The following is a 21481-nucleotide window of genomic DNA, read 5'->3' as shown; positions in this document are numbered from 1 at the left end:
GTTTAACAGACATATTTAAAGAAAAATTGCTAGTGTAAAAGGCTAGCATTATTTTTTTTTTTTATTTTTTAAATTTATTTATTTATTTTTAATTTTTACTTTACAATTCTGTATTGGTTTTGGCATAGATTGACATGAATCCACCACAGGTGTACATGCGTTCCCAAACATGAACCCCCCTCCCACCCCCCTCCCCACAACATCTCTCTGGGTCATCCCCGCGTGTCAGCCCCAAGCGTGTCATATCCTGCATCAGACATAGACTGGCATTTCGATTCTTACATGTTATTATACATGTTTCAATGCCATTCTCTCAAATCATCACACCCTCTCCCTCTCCCTCTGAGTCCAAAAGTCCGCTATACACATCTGTGTCTTTTTTGCTGTCCTGCATACAGGGTCATCATTGCCATCTTCCTAAATTCCATATATATGTGTTAGTATACTGTATTGGTGTTTTTCTTTCTGGCTCACTTCACTCTGTATAATTGGCTCCAGTTTCATCCATCTCATCAGAACTGATTCAAATGTATTCTTTTTAATGGCTGAGTAATACTCCATTGTGTATATGTACCACAGCTTTCTTATCCATTCATCTACTGATGGACATCTAGGTTGTTTCCATGTCCTGGCTATTGCATTATTTTAAACTTCGGTTTGTGACTTCAAACATTATATTCTACAGAATTTAAGAGATTAATGCACTTAAAGGCATTATTAGTGTATGTTTTCAGGTACACAATATATTAGGTGTAATTTTATGATATCAGCAACTGAAAGGGGTGGGAATGGAGTTGTAAAGAAGCAGAGTTTTGTATGTTATTACAGTTCAGCCTGTACAAATTCAACTTAATGTTTTAACTTTAGAATGTTAAATGGTAGCTACAAAGAAAATAGCTAGACACAAAGGTAGACACAAGAGGAAATGATAGGATAACTGAAATGTGTCACTATTAAAAAAATCAACTAAATGAAAAAGTGGCCATAATACAGGAGATGAGGGACAAAAAAACTATAAGGTATTTAAAAAACACATAATAAGAAAGGCAACAGTATCCCCTTATGAGAAACTACTTTAAATGGAAATAGATTGGACCCTCTGATCAAAAGACAGATATTGGTAGGATGCATAATAAATATGCTCCAACTATGTGCTGTCTCATAGTTGGAGACTCATTTTAGATACAAAGATAAAAAAAGGTTGTAAGTAAAAGGATGGAAAAAGATATTCCATGCAAATAGAAAACCAAAGAGAATAAGGGTAGCTATAAAGAAGATCAACCCGGGGATTTCTTTGGAAGGAATGATGCTAAAGCTGAAACTCCAGTACTTTGGCCACCTCATGCGAAGCGTTGACTCATTGGAAAAGACTCTGATGCTGGGAGGGATTGGGGGCAGGAGGAGAAGGGGACGACAGAGGATGAGATGGCTGGATAGCATCACTGACTCGATGGACGTGAGTCTGAGTGAACTCCAGGAGTTGGTGATGGACAGGGAGGCCTGGTGTGCTGCGATTCATGGGGTCGCAAAGAGTTGGACACGACTGAGCGACTGAAATGAACTGAATTGAACTGAACTGATACTAATATCTAATATACTAATATTGGGCTTCCCTAGTGGCTCAGTTGGAGAAGGAAATGGCAACCCACTCCAGTGTTCTTGGCTGGAGAATCCCAGAGATGAGGGAGCCTGGTGGGCTGCCGTCTGTGGCGTCGCACAGAGTCAGATGCGACTGAAGTGACTTAGCAGCAGCAGTGGCTCAGTTGGTAAAGAATCCGCCTGCAAAGTGGAGACCTGGGTGCGATCTCTGGGTTGGGAAAATTCCCTGGAGAAGGGAAGGGCTACCCACTTCAGTATTTTCACACTAACATCATACACTTTCACACTAATTTCAGACAAAATAGACTTCATGTTTTCTTTTTAAAAAATTTTAATTAGAGGACAATTGCTTTACAATATTGTGTTAGTTTCTGCTATACATCAACATGAATCAGCCATAGGTATACATATATTTCCTCTCTCTTGAACCTCACCTTCACCTCATTCCTTGCCTCTAAGTTGTCACAGAGCACCAGGTCTGAGTTCCCTACATCACACAGCAAATTCACACTGACTATCTATACATATGTTTCAATGTTTTTCAATGTTACTCTTTTAATTCATCCTCTCTCATTCTCCCACTGTGTCCACAAATATGTTCTCACTTCTGTGTCTCCATTGCTGCTCTACAAATATGTTCATCAGTACTATCTATCTATATTTCACTTATATGTGCAAATACATGACATTTGTTTTTCTCTTTCTTACTTCAGTCTTTATAATACGCTCTGGGTTCATCGATCTCATTAGAACTGACTCAAGTATGTTGTATATATGTTCTATAACTTCTGTATCCATTCATCAGTCAATGGACATCTAGATTGCTTCCATGTCCCAGCTATTGTAAATAGTGCTGCAATGAACGTTCTAGTACATGTGTCTTTTTCAATTATAGATTTCTCAAGGTACATGTTTGGTAGTGGGATTGTTGGGTTTTTAAAGTAATCTCCATATTGTTCTCCATAGTGGCTGTATCAATTTACATTCCCATCAACAGTGCAAGAGGATTCACTTTCTACACACACTCTCCAGCATTTATTGTTTGTAGATTTTTTTCATGATGGCCATTTTTTTTTCATGACGGGTATGAGGTGACACCTAATTGTACTTTAGATTTGCATTTCTCTAATAATGAGTGAAGTCAAGCATCTTTTCATGTGTTTATTAGCCATCTGTATGTCTTCTTTGGAGAAATGTCTCTAGGTTTTCTGTCCACTTTTTGCTTGGGTTGTTTGTTTTTCTGGTATTGAGATGCTTATATATTTTGGAGATTAAATTCCTTGCCAGTTGTTTCTGTTGCTATTATTTTCTTCCATTTTGAGGATTGTCTTTTTACATTGCTTATAATTTCCTTAATTGTGCAAAAGTTTTTAAGTTTAATTAGTCCTACTTGTTTATTTTTCTTTTCATTGCCATTATTCTAGGAAGTGGGTCACAGAGGATCTGTGTTAAGAGATGTACTTCCCATGCTTTTCCCTCTCAGTTCAGTTCAGTTGCTCAGTTAGTGTCTGACTCTTTGCGACCCCATGGACTGCAGCATGCCAGGCCTCCCTGTCCATCACCAACTCCCAGACTTTACTCAAACTCATGTCCATAGAGTCAGTGATGCCATCCAACCATCCCATCCTCTGTTGCCCCCTTCTCCTCCTGCCTTCAATCTTTCCCAGCATCAGGGTCTTTCCCAATGAGTCAGCTCTTTGCATCAGGTGGCCAAAGTATTGGAATTTCAGCTTCAACATCAGTCCTTCCAATGAATATTCAGGACTGATTTCCTTCCTTTAGGATGGACTGGTTGGATCTCCTTGCAGTCCAAGTGACTTTCAAGTGTCTTCTCCAACACCACAGTTCAAAAGCATCAATTCTTTGGTGCTCAGCTTTCTTTATAGTCTAACTCTCACATCCATATATGACTACTGGAAAAACCATAGCCTTGACTAGACAGATTTTTGTTGGCAAAGTAACATCTATGCTGTTTAATATGCTCTTTAGGTTGGTTACAACTTTCCTTCCAAGGGGTAAGCGTCTTTTAATTTCATGGCTGCAGTCACCATCTGCTGTGATTTGGAGCCCAAAACAATAAAGTTTCTCACTGTTTCCACTGTTTCTCCATCTATTTGCCATGAAGTGATGGGACCGGATGCCATGATCTTAGTTGTCTGAATGTTGAGCTTTAAGCCAACTTTTTCACTCCTTTTTCACTTTCATCAAGAGGTTGTTTAGTTCTTCTTCACTTTCTGCCATAAGGGTGGTGTCATCTGCATATCAGGAAGTTATTGATATATCTCCCAGCAATCTTGATTCCAGCTTGTGCTTCATCCAGCCCAGCGTTTCTCATGATGTACTCTGCATATAATTTAAATAAACAGTGTGACAATATACAGCTTTGACATACTCCTTCTCCTATTTGGAACCAGTCTGTTGTTCCATGTCCAGTTCTAACTGTTGCTTCCTGACCTGCATACACATTTCTCAAGAGGCAGGTCAGGTGGTCTGGTATTCCCATCTTTTTCAGAATTTTCCACAGTTTATTGTGATCCACACAGTCAAGGGCTTTGGCATAGTCAAGAAAGCAGAAATAGATGTTTTTCTGGAACTCTCTTGCTTTTTTCATGATCCAGCAGATGTTGGCAATTTGATCTCTGGTTCCTCTGCCTTTTCTAAAACCAGCTTGAACATCTGGAAGTTCATGGTCCATGTATTGCTGAAGCCTGGCTTGGAGAATTTTGAGCATTACTTTACTAGTGTGTGAGATGAGTGCAATTGTGCAGTAGTTTGAGCATTCTTTGGCATTGCCTTTCTTTGGAAGAGGAATGAAAACTGACATTTTCCAGTCTTGTGGCCACTGCTGAGTTTTCCAAACTTGCTGGCATATTGAGTGCAGCACTTTCACAGCATCATCTTTTAGAATTTGAAATAGCTCAACTGGAATTCCATCACCTCCACTAGCTTTGCTCACAGTGATGCTTCCTAAGGCCCACTTGACTTCGCATTCCAGGATGTCTTGCTCTAGGTGAGTGACCACACCATCCGTGATTATCTGGGTTGTGAAGATGTTTTTTGTATAGTTCTTCTGTGTATTCTTGCCACCTATTAATATCTTCTGCTTCTGTTAGGTCCATGCCGTTTCTGTCCTATATTGAGTCCTCCATTACATGAAATTTTCCCTTGGTATCTCTAATTTTCTTGAAGAGATAGCTAATTTTTTTTCCATTATATCGTTTTCCTCTATTTCTTTGCACTGATCCCTGAGGAAGGCCTTCTTATGTCTCCTTGCTATTCTTTGGAACTCTGCATTTAGATGCTTATATCTTTCCTTTTCTTCTTTGCCTTTCACTTCTTTTCTTTTCACAGCTATTTGTATGCCCTCCTCAGACAGCCATTTTGCTTTTTTGCATTTCTTTTTCTTGGGGATGCTCTTGATCCCTGTCTCCTGTACAATGTCACGAACCCCCACCCATAGTTCCTCAGGCACTCTATCAGATCTAGTCCCTTAAATCTATTGGTCACTTTCACTGTATAATTGTTAGGGGTTTGATTTACGTCATACTTGAATGGTCTAGTGGTTTTCTGTACTTTCTTCAATTTAAGTCTGAATTTGGCAATAAGAAGTTCATGATCTGAGCCACAGTCAGCTCCTGGTCTTGTTTTTGCTGACTGTACAGAGCTTCTCCATCTTTGGCTGCAAAGAATATAATCAATCTGATTTTGGTGTTGGCCATCTGGTGATGTCCATGTGTAGAGTCTTCCTTTGTGTTGTTGGAAGAGGGTGTTTGCTATGACCAGTGTGTTCTCTTGACAAAACTCTATTAGCCTTTGCCCTGCTTCATTCTGTACTCCAAAGCCAAATTTGCCTGTTACTCCAGGTGTTTCTTGACTTCCTACTTTTGCATTCCAGCTCCCTATAATGAATCGGATACAATCTCAAAAACGACAGAATGATCTCTGTTCACTTCCATGGCAAGCCATTCAATATCATAGTAATCCAAGTCTATTCCCCAACCAGTAATGCTGAAGAAGCTGAAGTTGAATGGTTCTATGAAGAATTACAAGACCTTCTAGAACTAACACCCCCAAAAGATGTCCTTTTCATTATAGGGGACTGGAATGGAAAAGTAGGAAGTCAAGAAATTCCTGGAGTAACAGGCAAGTTTGGCCTTGGAGTACAGAATGAAGCAGGACAAAGGCTAATAGAGAGTTTTGCCAAGAGAACGTTTTTTCCTCCAGGAGCTGTCTAGTTACTGGCCTTACATTTAAGCATTTAATCCATTTTGAGTTTACATTTGTGTATAGTCTTAAGAAGTGTATAGTTTCCTTCTTTTATGTGCGGCTCTCCAGTATTCCTAGCACCACTTATTGAAGAATCTGTCTTTTCTCCATTCTTGCCTTCTTTGTCAAAGATAAGGTGCTCATAGGTGCATGAGTTTACCGCTAGGCTTTGTATCTTGTTCCACAGGTCTATGGAGAAGGCAATGGCATCCCTCTCCAGTACTCTTGCCTGGAAAATCTCATGGATGGAGGAGCCTGGTAGGCTGCAGTCCATGGGGTCACTGAGGGTTGGACACGACTGAGTGACTTCACTTTCACTTTCCACAGGTCTAACTTTTTATGTGCCAGTACCATACTGTCTTGATAACTGCAGGTTTGTAGTACTGTCTGACCTTAGGAAGGTTGATTCCTCTAGTTCCATTTTTCTTTTTCAAGATTTGTTCTGGCTGTTTGGGGTCGTTTGTGTTTCCATACAAATTGTGAAATATTTTGTTCTAGTTCTGGTAGTTTAAAACCACTGGTAGTTTAATAGGGACTGCATTGAATCTGTACATTGCTTTGAGTAGTATAGTTTTTTTTTCACAATATTGATTCTTGCAATCAAAGAACATGATATATCTTTCCATCTGTTTGTGTCATCTTTGATTTCTTTCATCAGTGTCTTCTAGTTTTCTGCATATAGGTCTTTTGTCTCTTTAGGCATGTTTGTTCCTAGGTATTTTATAATTTTTGTTGCAGTGGCAAGTGAGATTGTTTCCTTAATTTCTTTTTCTGATGTTTCATTGTTAGCTTATAGGAATGCTAGGAATTCCTGAAGATTAATTTTATATCCTGTGAATTTACTATATTCATTGATTAGCTCTATTAATTTTCTAGTGGCATCTTTAGGGCTTTCTATCATGTCATCTGCAAATAATGAGAGTTTTCTTCTTTTCCAATCTGGATCTCTCTTATTTCTTTTCCCTCTCTAGGACATCAAAATTATGTTGAAAAATAATGGTGAGAGTGAGCAAACTTTTCTTGTTCCTGATCTTAGAGGAAATGCTTTCAGTTTTTCATCATTGAGAATAATGTTTCTGTTTATTTGTCATAAATGGACTTTATTAGGTTGAGGATCTGTCCTTCTATGCCTATTTTCTGGAGAGTTTTTTTTTTAAAATCATAAATAGGTGTTGAATTTTGTCAAAAGCTTTCTCTGCATCTGTTGAGATCATCATATGGTTTTTTTTTCTGGTTCCTGTTTATTTTATTTTTATTTATTTATTTTTTGGAGGTTAATTACTTTACAATGTTGTATTTGTATCTTTCAATTGGTTGATATGTCTTATCACATTGATTGATTTGCATATGTTGAAAAATCCTAGCAGCCCTGGGATAAAGTCACCTAGATCATGATGTATTGTTCTTTTAATGTATTGTTGGATTCTCTTTGATAATATTTTCTTGAGTATTTTTGCATTTATGTTCATCAGTGATATTAGCTTTGAATTTTTTGTGGCATCTTGGTCTGCTTTAGGTACCAGGGTGTGATGGTGGCCTCATAGAAAGTTTGGTAGAATTCACATGTGAAGCCATTTGGCCCTTTTGTTTGTTGTAAAATTTTTTATTACAGTTTTGATTTCTGTGCTTGTGATTCTGTGCTTATGTTCGTATTTTTTATTTCTTTCTGATCCAGTTTTGGAAGGTTATATTTTCTAAGAATTTGTCTATTTCTTCAGTTCAGTTCATTTCAGTTCAGTCACTCAGTCGTGTCCGACTCTTTGCGACCCCATGAATCGCAATGTGCCAGCCCTCCCTGTCCATCACCAACGCCCGGAGTTCACTCAGACTCATGTCCATCGAGTCGGTGATGCATCCAGGCATCTCATCCTCTGTCATCCCCTTCTCCTCCTGCCCCCAATCCCTCCCAGCATCAGAGTCTTTGCCAATGAGTCAGCTCTTCGCATGAGGTGGCCAAAGTACTGGAGCTTCAGCTTTAGCATCATTCCTTCCAAAGAAATCCCAGGGCTGATCTCCTTCAGAATGGACTGGTTGGATCTCCTTGCAGTCCAAGGGACTCCCAAGAGTCTTCTCCAACACACAGTTCAAAAGCATCAGTTCTTTGGCGCTCAGCCTTCTTTACAGTCCAACTCTCACATCCATACATGACCACAGGAAAAACCATAGCCTTGACTAGACGGACCTTAGTCAGCAAAGTAATGTCTCTGCTTTTGAATATACTATCTAGGTTGGTCATAACTCTTCTTTCAAGGAGTAAGCGTCTTTTAATTTCATGGCTGCAGTCAACATCTGCAGTGATTTTGGAGCCCCCCAAAAATGAAGTCTGACACTGTTTCCACTGTTTCCCCATCTATTTCCCATGAAGTGATGGGACTGGATGCCATGATCTTCGTTTTCTGAATGTTGAGCTTTAAGCCAAGTTTTTCACTCTCTTTCACTTTCATCGAAAGGCTCCTCAGTTCTTCACTTTCTGCCATAAGGGTGGTGTCATCTGCATATCTGAGGTTATTGATATTTCTCCTGGCAATCTTGATTCCAGCTTGTGTTTCTTTCAGTCCAGCATTTCTCATGATGTACTCAAGGTTGTCCATTTTATTGGCACATAGTTGCTTATCATTGCCTGTTGTAAGTTCTCCTTTTTTATTTTTAATTTTATTGATTTGAGTCCCCTCCTTATATATCTCAATGAGTCTGGCTATTGATTTGTCAACTTTGTATATCATCTAAAGAACCAGCTTTTATTTTTATTGGTCTTTGATATTGTCCATTTCTTTTTCATTTATTTCTTCTTTGATCCTTTCCTTCTGCTGATTATGGGTTTTTTGGTTCTTTATTTCGAGTTGCTTTTGGTGTAATGTTAACTCATTTATTTGATGTTTTTGTTGTTTCTTGGGGTAGGTTTGTACTGTTACAAACCTCTCAGCACTGCTTTTACTGCATCCCATATGTTTTGAGTTGTCAAGTTTTCACTGTCATTTCCTTCTTCCTTTTTGATTTCTTCAGTGATCTGGTCAGAAAAGATGCTTGAAATGAATGATTTCTTTTCTACTTTTTTTTTTTTTTTAATTTCAAGGCTTAATTTGTGACCCAAGATGTGATTCTCCTGGAGAGTGTTCCATGTTCACTTGAGAAAAAAGTGAAATCTACTGTTTTGTATGAAATGGCCTATAGATATCAATTAGATCCAACTGGTCCAATGTATCATTTAAAGCTTGCATTTTCTTATTAATTTTCTCCCTAAATGTTCTGTCTATTGGTGTAAAACAGGTATTAAAGTCTCCCACTATTATTGTGTTATGGCCAATTTTCCCTTTAGTAGTTGTTAACGTTTGCCTTATGCATTGAAGTTCTCCAGTTTTGGGTACATATACATTTATAATTGTTACATCTTCTTGGATTGAACCCTTGATAATTATGTACTGTCCTTCCTTGTCTCCTGTAATGGTTTTTATTTTAACATCTATTTTATCTGTTGTGAATATTGCTACTCCCATTTTCTTTTGATTTCTGTTTGATTGGAATATCTTTTCCCAGCACCTCAGTTTTAGTTTGTATGTGTCTCTAGGTCTGAGGTGGGTCTCTTGTAGACAACATATATAGGGCTCTTGTTCTTGTATCCATTTAGTCAATCTATGTCTTTTCACTGGAGCATTTAGTCCATTTACATTCAAGGTAATTATTGATATGTATGATCCTATTACCATTTACTTTATTATTTTGGATTTGATTTTGTAGAGCTTTTCTTTCTTTTGTGTTTCCCGTGTAGAGAAGTTCTTTTAGCATTTGTTGTAAAGCTGGTTTGGTGGTGCTGAATTCTCTAATCTTTTGCTTGTCTGTAAAGCTTTGATTTCTCTTTTGTGTCTGAATGAGTTCCTTACTAGATAGAGTAATATTGGTTGTAGATTTTTTTCCCCTTTCATCACTTTAAGTATATCTTCTGGCCTGCAAGGTTTCTGTTGAAAGGTCAAGTGTAGCCTTATTGGGATCCTCTTGTATGTTGTTTGTTGCTTTTCTCTTGCTGATTCTAATTTTTCTTTCCGTTTAATTTTTGCGAGTTTGATTAATATTTGTTTTGGTGTGTTTCTCTTTGTGCTTATCCTGTATGAGACTCTAAGGGCTTCCTGGGCATGGGTGGTTATTTCCTTTCCCATTTTAAGGAAACTATTCAACTATAATCTCCTCAAATATTTTCTCACATCCCTTTCTGTTGTTTTCTTTTTCTAGGGCCCCTATGATTCAAATGTTGTTGCTCACATGCTGTCCCAGAAGTCTCTGAGACTGTCTTTATTTCTCTTTTACTATATTTTATTTATTGTGCTCTGCTTCAGTTATATTCACCATTCTAACTTCCAGCTCACTTATTCATTCTTCTGCCTCATTTATTCTCCCCTTGGTTCCTTCTAGTGTATTTTTAATATCATTATTTTGCTGTTCATTGCTCTTCTTTAATTCTCTTTTAGTCTCTTCTTTAATTTTTCTATGTCCTCGATAAACATTTATTGTATCTTCCACGATATGTACCTCCAGTCTGTCTATCTGTGCCTCCACTTTATTTCCAAGATTTTGGATAATCTTTACTATTGAGAGGGTAACAGGCAGGAAGACCAAGGGTCTCCAAATGGAGGAAATAGGCTGCAAGTGTCAGATATATATACATATTTATTTATTTATTCCTCATTTAAGTGGCTAGAGGAAACAAACTCTCTATGGAAACATTTTTCTTAAGCTATGTTAATGAAACTGTGTATTTGCTTTGGAGTTGCCTTTCTTCAAAATGGTTCCACCTAAGACTAACTTTTTTTCTTTCTCAAACTTTGGGCTGATAATAACTCAACAAACCAGTATTTATATCAATTGTTTTATGGCTGGGAGATGACATACCTCGTGCCATCCTATCTCAAAAATGCATATTGTGGGAGAGGGGCCTGGTGAAACTCTGTCAGCCTTGAGGGCACTCTCCATCCCTCTTCTGATGTCTGTCAGAAGCTTTCTCCGTTCCTTTTCATTTTAATAAAAATCTGCTATGCTAAAATTCTTGAGTGATCAAAGCTTGTCCCTGGTCCCAAAATTAAATATTCTTCATGAATCTGACTCTGTTCACCATAAGCTATCATCTTGGGGCTCGTCTGGGATCTTCAAGATAAAGTAAGAATGCTCAAGAGCTCTAGCCTCTCTACTTTCTCAGCACACACGTTCTCTGCTTTACTTTACTAACTCTCCAGTGTGCTTGTGTGACTGGATGACGTGCCCTGAGCAAAGCAAGTGATGAGCCCTGCTCTGCAGTTTTGCAATGTCGCATAATGACTGAAGGCAGCCCCCAAAAGGGGAGCTTTGTTGGCGGTTTATACTGACCTGCCAATACTAAGAGACACCCAACGTCTCTGTGAGAGGAGTGGCCAGAAACAGGCCAAGTGTGTGGACTGAGCTCTCCTTTCTCGGTCAAACTTTCCAGTCTCTTTGACCATTTTATATCTTCTTGGGAATTAGAACTACTAACCTAATCTTTTGGATAACTGACTTTCAAGGGACTTGTGATCTATGCCGTTACTGTGTACCTTTACTTAGACCCCAAGTATGGAAGCGACTAGCTTTGCTGGGAGCAGAAAGTTACAAGAGCATGTTTGGGAGCAAGGCAGAGCTCTAGCTCCAGGAATGTCTCTCAGGCTAGAGGTCACTCTCTTGGCTGCCTGCCTCAGGGGCCAGCGACCTGAAAGTGAGTTTTTGTCATGGCTGTGCTTCCTATCTATATGGATAAAGGCACGGCTGGTTACCATGAGGTTTTTGAAGACACAGATCGGGAATTGCAGAATCTGGTCAAATTGGAAGTGCAAAGCGTTTCTTCTTTGGTAGCGCTAGCTCTTAGTGGACTAGAGGAGGCTCTCTGATGGCTTTTGTCTTAACTCCCTAGATATTCCTTTTGTGTAATCTGTGGAAATGAACTGGAAGGATTGGTCCTAGTAGCTTGAGGACAAAAATCACTTTTTCCTCACTGGCCAACCCTCCACGACCTATTTTGCTATCACATATACTGACATGTTTGGGTGTGAGAGTTGGATTATAAAGAAAGCTGAGTGCCAAAGAATTGATGCTTTTGAACTGTGGTATTGGAGAAGACTCTTGAGAGTCCCTTGGACTGCAAGGAGATCCAACCAGTCCATCCTAAAGGAAATCAGTCCTGAATATTCATTGGAAGGACTGATGCTGAACCTGAAACTCCAATACTTTGGCTACCTAATGCAAACAACTGATTCATTTGAAAAGACCCTGATGCTGGGAAAGATTGAAGGCAGGAGAAGAAGGGGATGACAGAGGATGAGATGGTTGGATGGCATCACTGACTCAGTGGACATGAATTTAAGTAAACTCTAGGAGTTGGTAATGGACAAGGAGGCCTAGTGTGCTGCAGTCCATGGGGTTTCAAAAAGTCCACATGACTGAGAGACTGAACTGAACTGATCCTGACATGGTGACACTAAGAAGGGACATCTTGGTTGTTTTTTGCCCCTTTATGACTCATCACTTCTACTGTAGTCAGGACTGTACTCAGGAATGTGCACAGGCACACATAAGATGGATGATTCCCCTGGTAGTACTAGCTTGAGAGGTATTCCAAAAAGCTACTCTGTTCCACTTCAGGTGGCATCCGAGGAAAAGGGCAAATCAAACAAGGGTCTTGGTGGTATGGAACTAAGTCAATTTGGGATGTTATCAGGTCTACCCCTGGTGCATCTCTATCCTGTCTTGGTGGTAGAAGTGGGAGGGGTGAGTAAGGTGTCTGCGTCAATAAGGGACAGACTAAGTCTGACCAAGGAAGCAAAGCTTTGGTGGAGAGTCTGTCTACACCCCGATCTAGAGCAGGGAAGGGTGCTTCTGGTGGAAAAAATTCATGGCTGTGGATGCCACTTTTTTCTCTATTATAGATGAGAGTTAGCAGTTCCAGAACTACTCCTTTAAAATGTATATATATTTTAAAGCTGGGAAAAGTTTGATCCCAGAGTTTAAAAAGATATGCCTGATCGTCTTCTGTGATAGTGAATGGCCATGGTGCTCTTTGGAAGATGGGGAATGCTGACCTGTTGAAGATTCTCAATTATTACTGTTGGAAAAGACTCTGATGCTGGGAGAGATTGGGGGCAGGAGGAGAAGGGGATGACCCAGGATGAGATGGCTGGATGGCATCACAGACTCGATGGACGTGAGTCTGAGTGAACTCTGGGAGATGGTGATGGACAGGGAGGCCTGGCGTGCTGCGATTCATGGGGTCACAAAGAGTCGGACACGACTGAGCGACTGAACTGAACTGAACAATTAGACCAGTTCTGTAGAAAACAAGAGAAGTGGGTAGAAGTGACATATATGTTTCTCTTTATCTCTCTGCAAGACATACCAGACTTATGTCCTAAGGGTGCAGATTTGGGTGTGAAACCTTCAACTCCCTCCTGTCCTCTTACTTTGCCCCTGGATCTGGGGCTCCCAACTGAACACACTGAGAGTCAGGGCACCCTCCCAGGACGGGGTGCCCTCAGTCTTGGTAGAAATTCAAATTGTACCAATTGCAATCAAGACTATTGAGAGGATCCAAAAAGTACATAGAAGCCTTTACAGAACTAACTTTACTTTATGAGCTTACTTGGAGAGATGTAATGTAATGTATGGGACAGATTCTGACTCCTGACTCAAGAGCTTTAGTTTTGAGGGAAGCTGCTACTTTTGGAGATGAATGGGTTGAACAGGAGACAAGGGGAAAGAGGGAGCAGGAAATAGCCCTCCTTCCTACTGGGGGTCAAGCGGTTCCTATAACAGAGCCACTTTGTCAGAAGTATTCTTGTAGGACTGAAGCGAGCACATGCGAACACTTTAAAATTATGCTAAATTGGCTGACAAAGAACAGGAAGAGAAAGAGACTCCTGGTAAATTCCTAGATAATTATGGGAGGTTCTCTACAAGTTTACTGATGATGATCCTGAAAGTTCAGAGGGAGAAATAATCTTAAGAGATAGATTTCTTACTCAGTCTGGTGCCACTCTCAGAAAGCACTAAATAAAGTTACATTCTTACATAGCAAGGACACAACAATTTATAACAAGAAAGAGGAGTACAGTGATTTATAACAAAGAGAAAATTAATTAACTCAAAAGTTTAATGTTGCTAACATCAAAACTACTATATTCCTATTTCTGCATCCCATTTACATTGATTAATATCCTCCCAGGTGCCTAAGAGATAAAGGATATGGAGGCCTGGTGGTAAACATTAACTCAACAATGTAACCCTTCACCAAACTAATTCTTAGCTCTAAAAGGCTCTATATCTTTAAGATGTTTTAAGCTTCTTCCCTTTCGCGGTTGGGGGGCTGTAAACAATCAAGTTGTAAAAGTCCAGGCAGACCGATCAGGTAAGTTAGAAAGCCATCAGAGGGGTTTAAACCGAGACATTCTTTTTATATGCAGGAGACTGTTAACTTTAGCTCTGAGTTAACTCTTTCCAGAGAAAGGTGGTCGGGGATAGCCCCTGTAATGTCAGAAGAGTATAGTATAGCAGACAGTAAACAGACAGATTTTGGTTTCGGGGTAGATGCTCAGGTAGAGGACCCCTTGAGACCTGACTCGCCTTGCCCATCAGGCCTCTCTGCATGACTGTGTCATGGGTGGGATCTCCCATGCTGGCTCCTGGCAATCCTCTATGACCCATCTCCCAGAATACTGGAAATAAAAGCAAAAATAAACAAATGGGATCTAATTAAAATTAAAAGCTTCTGCACAACAAAGGAAACTACAAGCAAGGTGAAAAGACAGCCTTCAGAATGGGAGAAAATAATAGCAAATGAAGCAACTGACAAACAACTAATCTCAAAAATATACAAGCAACACCTGCAGCTCAATTCCAGAAAAATAAACGACCCAATCAAAAAATGGGCCAAAGAACTAAATAGACATTTCTCCAAAGAAGACATTCAGATGGCTAACAAACACATGAAAAGATGCTCAACATCATTCTCATCAGAGAAATGCAAATCAAGACCACAATGAGTTACCATTTCACACCAGTCAGAATGGCTGCGATCCAAAAGTCTACAAACAATAAATGCTGGAGAGGGTGTGGAGAAAAGGGAATCCTCCTACACTGTTAGTGGGAATGCAAACTAGTACAGCCACTATGGAGAACAGTGTGGAGATTCCTTAAAAAACTGGAAATAGAACTGCCTTATGACCTACCAATCCCACTACTGGGTATACACACTGAGGAAACCAGAATTGAAAGAGACACGTGTACCCCAATGTTCACCGCAGCACTGTTTATAATAGCCAGGACATGGAAGCAACCTAGATGTCCATCAGCAGATGAATGGATAAGAAAGCTGTGGTACATATACACAATGGAGTACTACTCAGCCATCGAAAAGAATACATTTGAATCAGTTCTAATGAGGTAGATGAAACTGGAGCTTATTATACAGAGTGAAGTAAGCCAGAAAGAAAAACACCAATACAGTATACTAACACATATATATGGAATTTAGAAAGATGGTAATGATAACCCTGTATGCGAGACAGCAAAAGAGACACAGATGTATAGAACAGACTTTTGGACTCTGGGAGAGGGAGAGGGTGGGATGATTTGGGAGAATGGCATTGAAACATGTATACTATCATGTAAGAAATGAATCACCAGTCTAGGTTTGATGCAGGATACAGGATGCTTGGGGCTGTTGCACTGGGATGACCCAGAGAGATGGTATGGGGAGGGAGGTGGGAAGGGGGTTCAGGATTGGGAACTCATGTACACCCGTGGTGGATTCATGCTGATGTATGGCAAAACCAATACAGTATTGTAAAGTAAAATAAAGTGAAAAAAAAAACAATAAAAAAAAAATAAAAGAAATCAACCCTGTATATTTATTGGAAGGACTGAAACTGAAGCTGGAGCTCCAATACTTTGGCCACCTGATGTAAAGAGCTGACTCACAGGAAAAGGCCCTGATGCTGGGAAAGATTGAGGGCCAGAGGAGAAGGGGATGACAGGGGCTCTGATGGTTGGATGGCATCAGTTATTCAGTGGACATGAGTTTGAGCAAACTCCAGGAGATAGTGAAGGACAGGGAAGCCTGGCTTACTGCAGTCCATGGGGTCACAGAGTCAGACACAACTTAGCGACTGAACAACAACAACAAGGATCCCTAGAAAGAGTAAAGCTGTTTAGGCCCCCAGAAAAGTGTGGGCAATAACTTGCACTTGCTCACAGCCTGGTGGCAGCTGCCACCTCTGGTGTTGAGACTGCAGCAGCCTCATTTTGTCCACTGCCTCAGGCACCTTTCCTGGCTTGATCAGTGGCTAAGGTTTCCCCCTCTTAGATCATAAACTGCAGTCACATCTAATTCTACTGCTGATGCTCCTACCAGTTTTGCCTGTTTTGGCTGCCACCATACCAGGACACAGCCATTTTCTGCAAATGTGTGGAGTTAGAGTGAACTAGGGACAATGATATTTTGCCTCTCTGGGATGCTCAGTCTTTCTCTCAGCTCCCTCTGCTGTGTCATGCTAGTCCCCTCAGTGTAGTCTCATGGCAGAAAAGCCCAGGCTACTCTCTGGATCTGACACCTGAGTCTGAGCCACTGTACCTGCCCCCACTCTCTGCTGTGAGTGTGGGGGTGTGTCACTTCTAGGCTGAGGATGGCTATTTGGCAATGATCTCTGTGATGAATTCTCTCCTTTTCATCTTTTGAGCGCCCACTGTGGGGCTCCCCTCCAAAGTTTCAAAGCTCCCTCCTGTCCCCACCAATTAGAGGGTTTCTGAGGGTGAAGAAAAATTTCCTCCTTCAGGACTCCCTCCCTGGGTGGCAGGTGCTTGTCCTAAAATCCTTTGTCTCTTTTCTTTACATTTATCTTTTGCCCTACCTAGTTCTAAGGAGATTGACTTGCTTTTTTGGAAGTCTGTGGTCTTCTGTGTTCAGAAGGTATACTGTAGGAGTTGTTCCATATGAATTTTGATGTATTTGTAGGGAAGATGACCTCTCCGTCTTATTTCTCCACCATCTTGGAATTTCTCCCAAGATAGTCTTTAAAAAAAAAAAAAAGACTGTGAGATATAATGACATTATATATTTATAAGTATTCAATACAGCAAGATGATGCAAATATAAATATTTATGCACACAATAACATCATCAAAACATATGAAGCAAAGCCTGACAGAATTGAAGGGAGAAATAGAGAGTTCTACCATAATAACTGAAGACTCCAATATCCCCCCCAAAATAATGGGTATACCCACCAGACAGAAAGCACGTAAGTAACTAGAAGATTTATAGTTGTTAGTCATTCAGTCATGTCCGACTCTTTGTGACTCCATGGACTATAGCCTGCCAGGTTCCTCTGTCCATGGAATTTCTCAGATAAGAATACTGGAGTGGGTTTCCATTTCCTTAGAAATCAACTAGATCCAACAAACACTCATAGAGACCTCAACCCAACAACAACAGAATACCTAATCTTCACATTTTGCAGGGTAGACCATATATTAGCTCACAAATGAAGTCTCAGTACAATTAAAAAAGATAGATGTCATACAAACTATCTTTGATCAAAATGGGATAATGTTATGTTAGTACAAAAAGAAAACTGGAAATTTCACAAAAATGGAAATTAAGTAGCACATTTTAAAATAATGAAAGACAAAATCACAAGGGAAATTAGAAAATGCTTAAAAATGAATGAAAATAGCAATGCAAAATACCAAAACTTGTGGAACACACTTACACTTGTGAAAGTGTATAAAGTGAGAAATGTATAGCTAAAAGTTGTTTTTTGTTTTAGTCACTAAGTTGTGTCTGACACTTTTGAAACCCCATGGACTGTATAGCCTTCCAGACTCCTCTGCCCATGGGATTTCCCAGGCAAAAATACTGGAGTAGTTCCTCTCCATGGGATCTTCCCAACTGAGAGATCAAAACCATGTCTCCTGCACTGCAGGTGGTTTCTTTACCACTGAGCCACCTGGGAAGCCCATAGCTATAAATACTACCCTAAAAAAGAGAAGAATCTCAAGTCAGCAAGCTGACATTATGACTTAAAGAACTAGAAAAAGCTAGAACAAACTAAACCTAAAGACAGCAGAAAGGAGATTCCTTAAAAAGCTGAGAATAAAACTACTGTGTGTGTTAAGTCACTTCAATTGTGTCTGACTCTTTGTGACCTTATGGATTGTAAACCACCAGGATCCTCTGTCCATGAGATTCTCCAGGCAGGAATACTGGAGTGGGTTGCCATGGAGGCTCCAGGGGATCTTCCTGATCCATGGATCAAATCTAAATCTCTTAGGTCACCAGCATTGGCAGGTGGATTCTTTACCACAAGCGCCACCAGGGAAAGCAATATGATCCAACAATCCCACTGCTGGGCGTATACCCTGAGAAAATCAGAGTTAAAAAAGACACATGTACTCCAATGTTCATTCCAGCACTATTTACAATAGCTAGGACATGGAAGCAAACTAAATGTTCATCAGCAGACGAATGGATAAGGAAGTTGTTGTACACATACACAACAGAATATTACTCAGCTATAAAAGGAAGGCATTTGAGTCAGTTCTAATGAGGTGGGTGAACCTAGAGCCTATTATACAAAATGAAGTAAGTCAGAAAGAGAAAGACAACTATTGTATATCAATGCATATATTTGGAATCTAAAAAGATGGTACTGATGATTCTATGTGAAGGACACATAGAGAAACATACTTTCATACTGATGTATGGCAAACCCATCACAATATTGTAAAGTGATTATCCTCCAATTAAAATATATAAATTTTAAAAAGAAAAATACAAAAAAAGAGACTCATTTACCCCAATGTTTATTGAAACACTATTTACAATACCCAGAACATGAAACAAACCTAGATATCCATTGACAGATGAATGGAGAAAGAAGTTGTGATACATATATACAGTGAAATACTACTCCTAAAAAAGGAATGAATTTGAGTCAGTTGAATTGAGGTGGATGAACCTATAGCATTTTATACAGAGTGAAGTAAGTCAGAAAGGGAAAAACAAAGATCATATATTAACACACGTATATATATGGAATCTAGAAAAATGGTTCTGATGAGCTTGTCTGCAGGTCAGAAATAGAGATGGAGCTATAGAGAATGGACTCATGGACAGGATTGGGGAAGAAACATGTGGGAAGAGTTGAGAGAGTAGCACTGAAATATATACATGGCCATGTGTAAAATGGGCTCCCCAGGTGTTTCAGTGGTAAAGGATCCACGTACCAATGCAAGAGACGCAGGTTTGACCCCTGGGTCATGAAGATCCCCTGGAGGAGGAAATGGTAACCTACTCTAGTATTCTTGCCTGGAAAATCCCATGGACAGAGGAACATGGTGGGATACAGCCCATAGGGTCACAAAGAGTCAGACGACTGAATGCGTGTGCGTGTGCGCACACACACACACACACACACACACACACACACACACGTGTAAAATATATCAGTAATGGGAAGTTGCTGCCTAACAGAGAGAACTCAGCCTGGTGCTCTGTGATGACCTAAAGAGGTGGGATGGGGGTTCATGGGAGGGAGTATTAAGAGGGAGGGGATATATATAATATATATATATACACACACTAACAGCTGATTCACATTATTATATGGCAGAAATCAACACAACATTATAAAGTATCCTCCAATTTAAAAAATAGCAGAAAGAAGGGAGTAATAAATATTAGAGCAAAGATAAATGAAATAGAGACTAAAAAATATAGAAATTCAATGAAACCAAAGTTAATTCTTCAAAAAGATCAACCAACTTTACAAACCTTTAACCAGATAGACAAAAAAAAAGAAGACTCAAATTACTAAAATCAGAAGTGGAAGTGAGACATTACTACTAATTCTGCAGAAATAAAAAGGCTAGTAAGAGAGTACTCGGAGAAGGCAATGGCAACCCACTCCAGTAATTTTGTCTGGAAAATCCCATGGGCAGAGAAGCCTGGTAGGCTGCAGTCCATGGGGTCGCTAAGAGTCAGACATGACTGAGTGACTTCACTTTCTCTTTTCACTTTCATGCACTGGAGAAGGAAATGGCAACCCACTCCAGTTTCTTGCCTGGAGAATCCCAGGGATGGGGGAGCCTGGTGGGCTGCCGTCTATGGGGTCGCACAGAGTCAGACATGATTGAAGCGACTTAGCAGCAGCAGCAAGAGAATACTATGAAAAATTATATGCCAACTAGTTGGATTTCTAGATGAAATGGTCAATTCCTAGAAATACAATACCTACCAATATTAACTCATGAAGAAATAGAAAATCTGAATAGACATATAACTAGTAAGGAGATTGAATCAGTTTTTTTAAAAACCTCCCAACAACAGCAACAACAAAACCTCTAGACCTGAAAACTACACTGGTTAATTCCCCCAAATGTTTAAAGAACATTTAAATGTTATGAAACATTTAATGTTTAAAGAAATACCTATTACTCTCAAACTTTCCCCAAAAAGTGAAGAGAAAATAATGCATACTAACTCATTCTATGAGGCCAGCATTACCCTCATAACAAAGTCTGACAAAGACAATACAGAACACAGGGGGGAAAAAAACCCCTACAACCCAGTTGATACAATTATCTGCAAAAATATATGCACAGAATTCAGCAACATATTAAAAACATTATGAATCATGACTAAGTGGAATTTTTCTCTTGGATTATAAGTATCATCAACATAGAAAAAAAGGTCAATATAATATATGACATCAACAGAAAATGGAAACAACCCACATGATTATTTCAATTGTTGTAGAAAGAATATTTAACAAAATTCAACATACTTTCATGATAAAAACACTCAACAAGCTATAAAGAGAAAGAAATTACCTCAACATAATAAAAGTCACATATGAAAACCTCACAGCAAACATTATACTCAATGGTGAAAGACTGACAACTCTTCCTCCCAGATAAGGAACAAGGCAAGGATGTCTGCCTTCACCACTTCTGTTCAACATAGTAGTTAGAAGTTTGAGCAAAAGCAAACAGGCAAGGAATGAAATAAAAAGCATCCAACATGGAAAGGAATCAGTAAAATTTTCTCTATTTACATATGATACAATCTTATATGTTCAGTTCAGTTCATTTCAATCACTCAGTCGTGTCTGACTCTTTGCAACCCCATGAATCGCACCACGCCAGGCCTCCCTGTCCATCACCATCTCCCGGAGTCATTCAGACTCATGTCCATCGAGTCAGTGATGCCATCCAGCCATCTCATCCTCTGTCGTCCCCTTCTCCTCCTGCCCCCAATCCCTCCCAGCATCAGAGTCTTTTCCAATGAGTCAACTCTTCGCATGAGGTGGCCAAAGTACTGCAGTTTCAGCTTTAGCATCAGTCCTTCCAAAGAACACCCAGGGCTGATGTCCTTCAGAATGGACTGGTTGGATCTCCTTGCAGCCCAAAGGACTCTCAAGAGTCTTCTCCAACACCACAGTTCAAAAGCATCAATTCTTCAGCACTCAGCTTTCTTTATAGTTCAACTCTCACATCCATACATGACCACTGGAAAAACCATAGCCTTAACTAGGCGGACCTTTGTTGGCAAAGTAAGGTATCTGCTTCT

The 21481-nt window shown here is 39.7% G+C and overlaps 1 long non-coding RNA gene across 1 annotated transcript; it reads left to right on the top strand.

The window, feature by feature from the left end:
* Window positions 1-1715: 1715 nt before the first annotated feature.
* LOC120855468 lies at window positions 1716-20674 on the top strand. The gene is made up of 3 exons (XR_005719250.1): window positions 1716-1754; window positions 4076-4079; window positions 20057-20674. It is a non-coding gene; the product is annotated as an uncharacterized LOC120855468 (long non-coding RNA).
* The last annotated feature ends 807 nt before the right edge of the window (window positions 20675-21481 follow it).

Source organism: Oryx dammah, unplaced genomic scaffold, assembly GCF_014754425.2.
Source record: "Oryx dammah isolate SB20612 unplaced genomic scaffold, SCBI_Odam_1.1 HiC_scaffold_28, whole genome shotgun sequence".
Lineage (NCBI taxonomy): Eukaryota > Metazoa > Chordata > Mammalia > Artiodactyla > Bovidae > Oryx > Oryx dammah.
This window is presented reverse-complemented; position numbering and strand designations above follow the sequence as displayed.